This window comes from Alexandromys fortis, unplaced genomic scaffold (assembly GCF_014885135.2).
Source record: "Alexandromys fortis isolate MF-2015 unplaced genomic scaffold, M_Fortis_MF-2015_v1.1 scaffold_62, whole genome shotgun sequence".
Classification (NCBI taxonomy): domain Eukaryota; kingdom Metazoa; phylum Chordata; class Mammalia; order Rodentia; family Cricetidae; genus Alexandromys; species Alexandromys fortis.
This window is the reverse complement of record NW_026067942.1, coordinates 3,986,869-4,000,363: the sequence shown is the minus strand read 5'-3', so window position 1 is coordinate 4,000,363 and position 13,495 is coordinate 3,986,869. Positions and strand designations below refer to the sequence as shown.

General features: G+C 41.0%; 1 non-coding gene and 1 pseudogene across 1 annotated transcript; both read right to left on the bottom strand.

The window, feature by feature from the left end:
* Positions 1-878: 878 nt before the first annotated feature.
* Positions 879-1,084, bottom strand: LOC126505415 (uncharacterized; annotated as a pseudogene).
* A 1,625-nt stretch (positions 1,085-2,709) lies between these two features.
* On the bottom strand, positions 2,710-2,817 carry LOC126505418 (U6 spliceosomal RNA). Its single transcript, XR_007592901.1, has one exon. It is a non-coding gene; the product is annotated as a U6 spliceosomal RNA (small nuclear RNA).
* Positions 2,818-13,495: the final 10,678 nt, after the last annotated feature.

Sequence of the window (13,495 nt, the reverse complement as noted above, 5' to 3'; positions counted from 1 at the left end):
TAACGGTAAAGGGATGAAAGTGCCCTTAAGTTTGTTTTGTAGATCCATGTAGAATTCCGCAATCTACAACAAAGTGCCCAAGACTCATGATAAATTTAGCAAGGTTGCTGAGCCAACTTTTATTATATCAAAATCAATGGTCTTCTACACGCCAATAACAAACAATTAAATTTTAATTTACTTAAAGGAACATTAATAATTGTACCCCTAAAAGGAAACAATTAGGTACAAATCTAATAAAATACCTTTACTACTGTGTATTGAGCTCTATCAAATGTTGATGAGATAAATGTATCAAGCACAAAAGCAATTTATTGCGCCTAATACATGAAAGATTAGATACTATTGAGACACAAATTCTGCTCCAAGTGACTCACAGTGTCAATGCAGTCCTAATTAAAACCACAGAGATTTTTGTAGATATTAATAAACTGTTTTCATAATCTATATGGAAAAGTAAGGGAAAAGAAAAGCCAAAACAAGCTCTAGGAAGCTCAAACGGAAGACCAGGCTGTATGTTTTCACAGGGCACTATGCATCTGGAACAATCAGCAGTACACTGTGCTGGGGATCTGGCAGGCATATTGGTAAATTCAGCAGAAAAATCAAAAGTGCCCCCTAAAGTATGTTTATATACACTTTTCACAACATTCTTACGCTTTCAGTAGAAAAAATAGTCACTGCAATAAATCGAGACGGAACTACAAAATACTTATAAAACAACACGAAATAAAATTAACACGAACTTGTCCCACACATCAGTTTAATTGGCACAGTTATAAATTCAAAATATAATCTGACAAATGTTCTAGAAGAAGAAGAATTGGAGGAATATAAAATTTATTTTAGGAGTTTTTTTTTCCTTCCCACCTCTAGTCAAGAGCTCACATAGCCTAAGATGGTCTTGAATTCCTATGTAGTAGAGAAGCAACTCCTGAGCTAGGTAAAGTGGAGTTCTTGTGTTTAATACCAAGTGTACAAGCCAAATCCACTGAAATGCAAGTCTTCTGTTCTGTATAAGACACAACCAAACTGACAAGAATGGATACTACACTTGATCTTAGCCAAAAGTCCAAGAAGCAATGGCTCAGCAGTTAAGAGGAGCACTGGCTGCTCTTCCAGAGGTTCTGAGTTCAATTCTCAGCAACCACATGGTGGCTCACAACCATCTATAATGAGATCTGGTGTCTTCTCCTGGTGTGCAGGCATACCTGCAGGCAGAACACTGTATACATAATAAATAAATCTTTCATTTTTTTTTGAGTAGTGAGAGAACTTTTTTATTTTTTATTTTTTGATTTTCAATTAACAGCGTTTATTTTCCAGCATATGATTTGTGGATAGATATGCTCACTTTTGAAAAGAGGAGTAAAAAGTACTCTGAAGTGTATTTTGTGGAAACCCTCTTTTATGGAGTTCTTTTTTTTTTCCATTAAAAAATTTACACTTCCTCCCCTCCTCCCATTCCCCTCCAGGCTCTCAGCTTACCCACTCCCTCTCCTCCCTCCCCCTCCCTGCTTGAGAGCATGCAGGGAACCCTGCCCTGTGGGAAGCCCAAGGCCCCCCACTCTACATCCAGGCCTAGGAAGCTGTGCATCCAAATAGACAAGGGTCCCCAAAAGCCAGTACATGCAGTAAAAACAAGTCCCAGTGCCTTTATCAATGGCTTCTCAGTCAGCCCCCATTGTCAGCCACCATCAGAGAGTCCGGTTTGATAGCATGCTCCTTCAGTCCCGGTCCAGCTGTATTTGGTGAGCTCCCATTAGAACAGGCACACTGCCTCAGTGGGTGGACCAATCCCTCGTGGTCCTGACTTCCTTTCTCATCTTCTCCCTTTTTCTGCCCTTCAACTGGACCTTGGGAGCTCAGTCCTTGTTCTGATGAAGGTCTCTGTCTAAAGGAACTTCCCTGACTTCAAACTCTATTACAGAGCTACAGTAATGAAAGCAGTTTGTTACTGGCATAAAAACAGAGACGTTGACCAATGGAATCGAATTAAAGACCCGGATATTAACCCACAAACCTATGAACACCTGATTTTCGATAAAGGAACTAAAAGTATACAATAGAAGAAAGAAAGCATCTTCAACAAATGGTGCTGGCATAACTGGATGTCAACCTGTAGAAGAATGAAAATAGATCCATATCTATCACCATGTACAAAACTCAAGTCCAAATGGATTAAAGACCTCAATATAAATCCGGCCACACTGAACCTGATAGAAGAGAAAGTGGGAAGTAGTCTGCAACACATGGGCACAGGAGACCACTTCCTACGTATAACTCCAGTAGCACAGATAACAAGAGCAACACTGAATAAATGAGACCTCCTGAAACTGAGAAGCTTCTGTAATACAAAGGACACTGCCATTAAGACAAAAAGGCAACCTAATGAATGGGAGAAGATCTTCACCAACCCTGCATCAGACAAAGGCCTGATCTCCAAAATATATAAAGAACTCAAGAAACTAGACATCAAAATTCTAATTAACCCAATTAAAAAATGGGGTACTGAACTGAACAGAGAATTCTCAACAGAAGAAGTTTAAATGGGAAAGGACACTTAAGGTCATGCTCAACCTCCTTAGCAATCAGGGAAACACAAATCAAAACAACTTTGAGATACCATCTTACACCTGTCAGAATGGCTAAAATCAAAAACACCAACGATAGCCTATAAATAAATCTGACATTAAGCTTTATTACTGCTAACACTGGGTTATTATTACTATTTTTGAGTGTTTTCCTTGTGCAGAGGCCATGCTAATAGTCTCTGTATCATTACAATTCTAATACATATGCTGCCAAAGCAAGCACTTATTCTAATTTTTAGTTTATTTGTTGATAAAGAGCCTCACTATGTTGCCCTTGCTCTCCTGAAATTTGCTCTGCAGACCAGGCTGGCCTTGAATTTATAGAGCCATGTCTCCAGCCCCAAATCTGAATTAATAAAGGCCTCACTTTCAACCGCTGGTAATTTCTGAGCAAGGAAAGGGTAAAGAAAGGGATTCTATTAAAACTCTGATAAAATTGTTAGCAGCTATCCAAACACTGTTTGCTCTATTTATCTGAGACCTATTTTTAGCTTTAGGGCAATCTGAGATAGAGAAATCAAATATTTTCAAAGAGATTCAGTTATAAAGTGGTCATTCTAGTTAAAATCAGAATTTTGCTTCACAAAAGAATTCACTAAAGGACACATTCAAATAAAGAGGCCCTCTTGCATTCAAATTCTTACATTCAGATGTCTGTTAATAGATGACTAGGCAAGAGATATGGAATCAGGAAATCAGGTTTTAATGCTTCTGGTATGCAGTGTAGATTATCCGAGAAATATAAGAAATTTGATATGCACCCATACTTACAGCAGCCTTTAAGTGAGATTTTCATGGCTAACCTGATTTCTTTGATATTTGCTTCCATTTTTTATGATCAAAGTTGTTTAGATTGACTGATAAAAAGCTGGGTACCTTGATGTAATATCATGGATTATAGGCATTGAAATGTCACTTGGAGTATCTTCCGCAGTGCTGACTTGGGTTCCATTGCTTTTCGTGCAGGCATCTTTTGTACAGACTTCCACCTAAAAAGATTAGTTTGGAAAGGAATAAATATAATCATCTTCAAAACAGACCGGCAACAGACTGAATCCACCTTCCCTTTCTTCATATGAATCTCTTCAAGTCTGCTATAGCCTCAAGGGGCTTAGGAAATATTCTTCTTTTTGATTTGAATTGAATCCAGTGGGATGAACTCAGAACAGCATATGGAATTGGGCTCAGGACTCAGGACAGTTGATTTAGTGATTAACGTGGCGATGTTTGGTCTCCGGTTCTGACCATTCACTAAGAGAAGGGCTTATTAATCTATTCAGAGTAGTCAAAGGATGGGGGCACTTCGGTGGTGATTCACAAGCCTAATAGGTTATCCTTGCATAGCGCTCTCCAGATCTATAACCACGTGCTGTAATGATGATATCTCCTGGAAGTCTTGACACTTTGCAACAAATTGCCCAAATGCTAATGTCTAATGGGAGAAAAATGAAGCCCAGGAAAGCCTCCCAATAGGGCCGAGCTATTTTATATCCATTTGTTCCAGCAGCAATAGTATTGTCCCTTTAATCAAGCAGGCGATCATCACTCACCCCTTTAATTCTGCCACCTAGTTAGAATAAAAACTGAGAGGGTGGAAGAACTTAGGATTGGAAATGGGACCCATCAAACATCAGTAACCCAAAGGAGTGTATCCGGTGGCTGGGAGGAGAGCAGCGGATACACAGGAGATATCTGGTGGACCACCCACTGCATGTAGCATTTAGGGGTAAACTCGGCTGTATTTCTTTTTATAAAAGATTTATTTTAAAAATGTGTGTGTCTCATCAGAAGTGTTTCATGTGCTTGCTGGTGCCTGTGGAGGTGAGGAGGGGTGTCAGATTCCCCCGGAATTGGAGTTCTGTGTGGGTGTGAGCTACCTGATGTGACAGCTGGGAATGAGATCTCAGTCCTCTGAGAGAGCAGCAAGTGTTCTTAACCACAGAGCCCTCTCTCCGGCCCCTGAACTATACCTTTCTTGTGCTGACTGACATTCAATGTCTTAGACACCAAGGTAAGAGAATGTATTCTGGTGCTGCGGTTTTACGCCAAACCATCCTCCAAGTCTTTGCATCAGAACTTGGAGCCAGATAGATGAGATCCACACTACAGTTTGGAGACATCATCTTGTTCCCAGAACTGTTGGGTCTAAACAGGAACTGAACAAGTTTTCTACAGTGTACCATCAAATTATTGAAAATTGCAATGGTGCCTTTTGTGATAACATCTTATAGACTTAAACATCATTAAGATCCTCCACTATGATTAAGTACAAACAAGAAATATCTTTAAGATAGATTATCTTAAAAATACGATGTGATAGAAATCATAATATAAATTTTACGCAAATTGGAAAGTGCCGCGCTTTGGTACACAATGGGATTAACCTGAGTAACCCAACCAAATTCATTATGTCTTCAGTATACACAATATATTCCTGATGGACTCTTGACCAAAGAACTTTTCACTGCCTTCTGGACGTCATGATCATAGTTCAGGTTTGTAGGGTGAGTGATGCATTTTGACAGGTCATTACATGTCATGTGTTACAGCACGCAATGAACAGTCAGTGGAGGGAATGGTGCTGCCTCCTAGCTTCTTCTTGCTTGGAGCTTGAGTTCATCCCTTCTAGCTAACAATAAAGTAGAATATTGTGGAATTAGCCCCTACTCTGCTTAACAACACCAGAACTCACTGCTCCTCAGTTTGGGTGCCTGTGACCCAGGCTCTCTCTGTTCCCAACTGCCATTATGTCTGACCTCTAGTCAAATCCATTCTGCGTTCACATTCATTATTCTTTAGCTTGAACACGTGAGGAGTCCTCAGACCTCCATTTTAGCAAGTCTGTAAAGAAGGAGGCAGAGAAACCAGGAGACCCGGAAGGCAGTCAGATGGTCTGATATTTGTTTGGGGCTTCCCTGCATCCTACTGCTTTCTCAGCTAAATATTCCATTTAAATGGAAGGACAAAGCTACTTGGGTCTATTTGTGTTTCTCCAAAATACTTTGTTGACGCTGGGAAATCACAGCACTGTGTTTCGTTCTTTCTGATTTACATTCCCAGGCTCTACCCCTAGTCTCTCTCTACTATAACATGTGAATGAAATCTACATATTGGGGTTTAACATGTTTACTTGAAAAGACCTTAAAAATCAAGTCTTAAAATTAAAGTTATGATTCCCTTCGAAACGGTAACATAAAAGTGAGATACCTGGGTATTTGATCAGCTTTAAAGTCAATTGTTGTTTTGTGGAAGAGGTTAACCTAGAGAAGTTTCATTCAAAATATTGGGTATATTTGTTTAATGCTGACTTAAATGACGTTTGACTTCATAAAAAAGGCACTAAAATTTTACTTTCAAATTTCCAGCCACGCATAAATATGCCAATTGTGATAATACTAGACTACAAAAAAAAAAAAAAAGTCCACAGTGTAGACAGTAAGGAAAAAAACTCAAATTTTGGGTTCAGTTTTGACATTCTGTCTTTGTTTCAAAGACATAAGTCTGGTTGAAACGTGTTTTCTTCTGGCTGCACCTGAACCAATCCATCAGGGTAAGCGAGGGTTTCCACATCACTGAAAGGGCATGCAATGTCATAGCTTGGCCTTGTTCTACAGCCAAGACTGAGCTGCACATGCGTGTGCAGCCTCAGCGTTCTCATCGCCAGCCTGCACTCTGCAAATCAGCTTTGTAGCTACATATGTATATAGGAATGCATAAATTCACTTATTTTGGGGGGTGTGTGTACACGCACGTGTGTGTGTGTGTGTGTATGAAGGCCAGAAGAGGGTATTAAGATCTCTTAGAGTTGGCATTTAAGACATTTTTAAGAAACATGGATGGAACTGCGGGTGTTAAAACCCAACAGGGGTCCTCAGGAGAGCACAAGAAGCAGGCTTAACCACTGAGCCACCTTGCCAGCTCCAGCCTTTCAGATTTTAAATGCAAATGATCCAGCTTCACTCTAGAACTCAGTCTTATCCTGCAGCAGGGGCCCAAAGAAGACCTCACGCCAAAGCCTCCATTGCTGCCCTGAGCTCTTTGCTCACAAAAGCTGTAACCGTTATGACTTGAGGCCTGACTTCTGTATGTGGTCCACTTATCAGCGTGGGCTCTTCTTAGGCTTGAGAGTGCAAATGTCAGCCCACGCGTGCCACGCTAATGCGCTCACATAGGTTGCTGGAACTGAAAACACAACCCACAAAGTTTTCTTTCCGTGTCTAGTGTTTCCTTTTTCCCCTCTGTCTATTGTTGCTTATGAAGCCAAGTCCATGGGTCACAGTAGGGATGGCCAGAGTATTGTAGCCAAATAAACATGCTTCACTCTCAGACATGGGAAAACGACATGTAACATGGGCAGACATAGCACTCCCGGCAAAACGTTGCTGGGGTCGAATAAAATTCCTGCATTTAATGCCTTTTGGAAATTATTCATGAAACGCTCATGAATTTTAGAAGTTGCATAGATTATTTAAAAATTTACTAAATTGCAGTCTTCTCTATAAATGCTGAGTTTCTGAAATCTGTTCTTCACTCATTTATTCCCTTGGCCTTGTTATCTCGTGTGTCTGACATTCATACAAGATTTTTCAGCTCCTGCAGGACATTAGATTTCATATACTCCTGGGCTCTGCTATTCTTCCTATTTCAGAGTCAGTAGACCTTGGTGAGGTCCAAAGGCTTGGCCTCAGATAGACAGTGAACTCTCTGAATTTTGTGATAAATTTGCCATGTCAGTGTATAAGTAAATATTCTTCTAGGGAAGGCGGCATGGACTTAGAAGGTCCCAGACTCCCAAGTACAAATGATTTGAATGCAGCCCTGCCACACATGTGAGGCTGAGGAGCGATTGCTGCGTGCCGAACAGACTCATTCCTTCCGTCCTCGGCTAAAATCCTGTAGAGTGTTTATAAAACTTTTTATGTTTTCCTGTTGCATTCAGAATCAGAAATGCTAGTGGAGGCCAGAATATTTCACATTAACCATGCCTTGCCTTTACAAAAGGGACAGCTGACACCCAGTGAGCTATGCTACTTCCCCGAGTAAGTGGCAGAAAAAAAACAAAACAAGCAAACGAAAACAAGAGACAAATCTCTTCATCTACAAGTTAATTCTGATTTTGATGCCAATAAAAGGTCGAGAAAGAAGATAAACTGGAAAGACTGGATTTTGGTGACTGTTTGACCAACTTCACTTCGCCGGTGGGCTTTTTATCATCTCTCTCACCAGCACCGAGAACCATTCTCCAGGGATTCGAGTCTGCAAAGCCCTTGCAGCTAACGGCTTTCATTCTGGTCAATTTCCCTCTTCTCCCTTCCCTTTCCCATCAAATAAACAATAATCTGTAACCAGGACAGAGAGCCTGCATGCAGAGACATCGCTTGGCATGTTTTATTTAACATATCCATGAGCTTAACCATCCAAAAAAGAAAGAAACAAAACAACGTTCTGACCTGAATGTCACAGATAGTGACGGGAGACAGGCCTTTCCGAATAAATGGCCCCCGCACATCCGTTCCAGGCTCGGAGAGCTTATTGATGACATAGACGGAAGACTCGGAGACCCTGCCATTTGGGTTTGAAGAGGATGTCCAGATGACACGTACAGCTGTCCTGTTGATGATGACAACCTCTGGAGGAAGCATGCCCTGAGGCTCTAGAATTAAAGCAAGAGCCTGAATAAGCCCCAGCTGTCTCTGCAAAAGCTCCTGTTATACTACATGCAGATTGGTACGGAGGCTCAGCAAAGGGATCCTTGCGCATCTACTTTCCTATGATGAAGTTAGCACAGTCTGAAGTCCTCTGCAAATTGGCTTATTACGCTCCCAGTTAGAAACCGTAAGAACTGGTGGCAAAATGCTTCATACCACCAGCGTAGCGCTAATCTCCGATGCTATGTGGCCAGTGGGATATAAATGATAAATTAGTCACCCGTCTGCACCTCAAAACATGGATCTGTTATTTGCCGTTTTTTTTTTCAACCTTTCACTTGAAGTCTCCTTAGGGGTGTGGGGGGGGAATTTCCTCCTTAAGCCAAATAAAATAAAATAAAATTCAAATACACTAAGGCTACTGGGATGTGAAAAATCATTTGCTGTTACTAGCTTCTAAGTCAAGCAATATGAAGCAATAGTGCAATATTGTCATTATGTAAATGATTTTGAGTGTTGATTACCATAGGTAATGATGAAATCTAACATTAGAAAAAAATCTCACTTAGCATTAAATTACACAATTATTCAAGCATGTCAGAAATAACTATGCAAAGGCCTATTTTTATCATAAAAACTCATCGTAACTATTTGAAAAATCGTCCTTGTGGTTCATCCTATTTTATAAACAAAAGGTGCCGACCTTTGGCATTACAAAGGGAAATGGGTTTCCTACTTAAAGAGTTCTGCTAATGGCCTGGAACACTTGCTTGGGAGGTAACGATATTATAATGTTTATAATGAGACCATAGAAAGCCAGAAAGATTAGAAAGACCATCCCAGGCTCATTTCTGACTCACAAGTTGATTCTCCGGCTTCCTCTCCTTCGCTAACTGGCTTAGAAACCCAGACATAGGCAATTCTTCTCTGAGGCTGAACTTGTACCTAGTGTTTTCTGGTGACTTGGGGTGGGCTCTTCCTGAGCTGGGATGTCATTGTGGAAAGCACACTGCTATTGAAGGCTAATCTTAATGAAGAAAATCTCTCTAAATATCACCTTTTGCTGATGTGAACTGGCTTCCAACTAAACCTGCACTGAAAGGAACAAGCAGAACATGTCTGATGGTCCAGTTACTACAGTTATTACAGCTCCACACGGCTGTTTCCAGGGGACAGGTTTATTCGTCTGTCACTTGACACCAAGCAGGTAAGCATTTTGGTTTTTACCCACTTCCTTTCAGCTGGACAGATGATTGATCTCAGTTCCAGAACAGATCAATCAATACCACTGGCATCACTAAGCTGAGAACCTCTTGGCATCTTTACTCACCCTCATTGCATGTGGTCCTGTGTACCACTGTGCTGTTGATTCCACAGACTTCATTGAAGACTAAGAGGAAAATCTGACACTCCGTGTTTGGAGCTAAGATGCCAATGACACGAGAATCAACATCTGGGAAGATTTTCAGGGGTTTGTTCAAGGCCCCAGAATTCCAAAGCAGTATGTAATATTCCACATCACCTTGGAGATCTTGAAAAGCTGTTAATGAAAAACAAAACATTGTAAACATGGCAGGTGGTAAACAGAATAAATTCTCTTGCTAAATATTTCTAGGATGAAATAGAAGCAAGTGGATGGTAATTCAGCTTTATAAAAGGTTCTAGAATCTTCTTTTTGGTGAAACTGGTGGAGTTAGATTTTATTTTTAAAAAATTTTATCTTTCACTTCACTCTATAATCAAGAAGTCATGTTGAGAATATTTTAAACACTTTCTTTAAATATATACATGTATACACACATATATGTTATTTATGATTATTCAAATAACCTTCCAAAATATCAATATGACTATTCTCAAAGAAGGTGCAATGGAAAGCAATGCAGCATGGAGCACATTCATGACTTTTTTCAAGGACTCCTTTATGTTAACGTCTTGGGTTCATGCGTAAACAGCAAGTGTTAATTTGATTATTTTCCCCTAACCATGGTACTACTTTTGCTTGGTCTCCAGCAATATTTTAAAAGGTGGGTATGCCAGTGTGGTTGGAAGACTTTATTCCAGGAGGCTTGTTAATTAAGTTGGGAAACCCTGAAGATTGTGGAGATTTTTTTCTCTGATGTCACCAACTGTGCTCATATTTCCTCAATGACGAAACTGGTCTAATCCAGGGAAGCTGGGTGGATCGTCTGTGAGAAGGCTCCTTTTCTCACTGAGATATTCTTCACTGGCTTACGGGAATATCATTCACTAATCTGTGGCCCTTCCACAGCACGGAGGGCATTTTAGATGCCAAGTTTGCGCTACTTGATACCCAACTAATTTAAATTTCATTCAAAAGTTAAACCTTTATGACATTAAGTGCTTCCAAACTCTTATATGACAGTCTTCCTAGGGAGACACAACACATCCAATCTACTTGCCTAGAAATGGAAATGACCTGAGAGGATTTATTTTGATTTAGGCTCAGAGGATACAGTCCCTCACGGTGGAGAAGGCAGGAATATGCAGTGAAGCCTCTTCATTTGCTGTTTCATCAGGAAGCAGGCAATGGGGTGGGGTTGAAGACGGGATTGTAACCTCCAAAGCAGCTCTGCATGACCCACTTATGCCAACTAGGCACTGTGACCCCAAAGTTCCACAACCTTCTAAACTACACTGTAGGAAGATAAGCTCCACAGGGCTGAGACGAGCAAACATGGAGTCTGCCAGAGGGCCTAGGCATAGTCACTGTCAGAGGTCCTGATTTTGCCCAGCCAATGAGGGCCAACCATGTGATGCTACCTGAGGATCTAGGAATAGGCATTGTCAGAGGTCCTGATAGAGCCTAGTCAGTAAGGGGCTACCATGCAATGTCAATGGGTCAGAGTACGGTCTGGGTGCTGGGAGGAGGAATCGCAAGGCTCTCCCCACTTTTGAATAAGCGAGTCTGCTGTTTGCCTCCCCCCCCCCCACTCCCAATGTCTATGCTGTGATGCTGCACCTTCTCAACCCCTCTCCTGAGGACGCCATTAGGGCCCAGCAACACTACACCACTAATTGGTAGCCAAGTGCTCAAACATAGAAGCTGGTGGGGAAAGTCCACAGACAAAGCATGGTGGCGGGAGTAGGGGTGGGGGCGGCGGGGTTTCAGACAAGCTCCAGAAGGCCCAGCTGAAGTATCAGCTGTTTTCGGAGAATAGATTAGTGTCAGCCTGTTTTGAGGGAAAATATTTGATCTAAGAATTTTATATACATCTAAATGATCATCTGTGTGCAAAAAAGGCAAAGATATTTCTGTACTGACAAAAGTTAAAAGAATTTGCAAACATGAAAGTAATGTTATCCTATATAGGCAAAAATTAACATACAGTTACATTAAAAAAAAGATCCAGTGAGATACCTCAGAGGGGAAGGATCAGCTACACAAATGTGACCCTCTGAGTTCAATCCCTGGAGCCACGGTGGAATGAGAGAATCAGTTCCCTTAAGTTGCTTCCCCTAGACACTATTGGAGAACTCAGGCATGCACACAAAGCAAACAAACAAAAAACTATCATAACAATAATAGTAAAATAACAAATGATGTCCACAATGAAATCCTCTGCAATCATCAACCAGAGGACAGAGGGGTAAATCGAAGCCCAGAATCTAGGATCGGGGAAATCTAAGGATTGATGATAAGTACTGAAGTCACTTTGAGAAAATAGTTCTGTAAGTGTTAAATAACAATAAAAAATATGAACCAAACACTGAGAATTCCAATAAGTAAGGAAAGAGCACATTAATTGCTTATTATATACAAAATAAAACATGGGAAAGGGTAAAAGATATTACTAACTATGAATGCCCACTAAATTAAAATAATGAAAATGAATCTTTAAATTGCATGTAGAGATCACTGTCTTTGGGGTGAAATCTTTTGGTGCGCCAATGTGACAGACACTCATATTTTTCTTCCCCCCATGCATTAGGCATGGAGGAGAAAGGAGAAAGAAGACAGTCTCGGTACAGAAGTTTATGTTGTCTACCACCTACCCCCTGCAAAGGTCGGAAATCACGAGGCTTATTTTTATTTTCCATGACAAACATATACAATGGCGAATTGTCAAGTAGCTTTTCAGAGGGCTTTGAGCCAACCCTTCTTGGAATCAACCTTTGTACTCACAGAGACTTATCTGAAAAACTTCCAGGGCATGAATGGAGACAACAGCAGGTTATATTGCCTGTGTCCCAATAAAAATAAAAACATCATCAGATGGCTTCTCTTTGTCAACTTGTGATTGTAAAAATTTACCAGGAATGTTGCATTTGTACTAATCACAGAAGAGAAAAAAAGCATGTCTTTTTTTATAATGTGTGTGTGTGTGTGTGAGAGAGAGAGAGAGAGGGGCGGGGGTGAGTATATGTGCAGGTTCGTGTGAGTGTACACTATGGAGCGTGCAGGTCAGAGGGCATGCATGGGGGCCAGTGGACAGCCTCAGGTGTTGGTGGCCACCTTCTACCTTGAGACATTGCTTTTGCTCACCACTGTTTACCAGATGGACTGTGCTGGGGGCTTCAGGGGAGTCTCCTACCCTGCCTCTCATACAGGTATGCTGGGACTATCCTCCAAGCCAGCTCCCAGCCCAGAATGAATAAAATGTGTGTGTGTGTGTGTGTGTATACACACTTATTTCATACATTTTAGAAGATGATGTTCATTAAGCAAGGTGTCAAAATTTATTCCTAAAATTTTCAACGCCACGATGTGCTAAACAACAGCTTTGTACCGTCCAACTTATTAGGTTATGCACCAATTTTTCTTCTATCAAGCAAGAGAAAACATCCAAATGAAAGTTGAGCAAACAGGCAGCTCTTTCACAGAGGAGTGACTAGTTAATTGACTTAAGATAGCAGGTCACCCAGAGGAGGGACAGGATCCTGCAGCAGGCTTTCACAGATGACCCTTCTCAGAGTTAACCTTTGTGCTCATGAAGAGTTTTCTGAAAAATTTCCAAGGTATGAATGGAAATCAGAGCAGATTGCATTACCTACATCCCGAAGGTCAGAGGTTCTGATTACTGAGGTAATGAAACTTCAGCGGGCCGCTTCAGGTCTATTAGGTTTGTCAGCTTCTATAAGCACGCTGACTTCAGGAATGCGATGATATCACCGAGGATGTCCGCGAGCAGGAACATAACAGCCACATCTTCACTTTAGTATTCAAGCATCACAAGGTGTGTGTGGGGTGGGTGACTACGTGTATGGGCATGCTCTTAAGATGAATTGGTG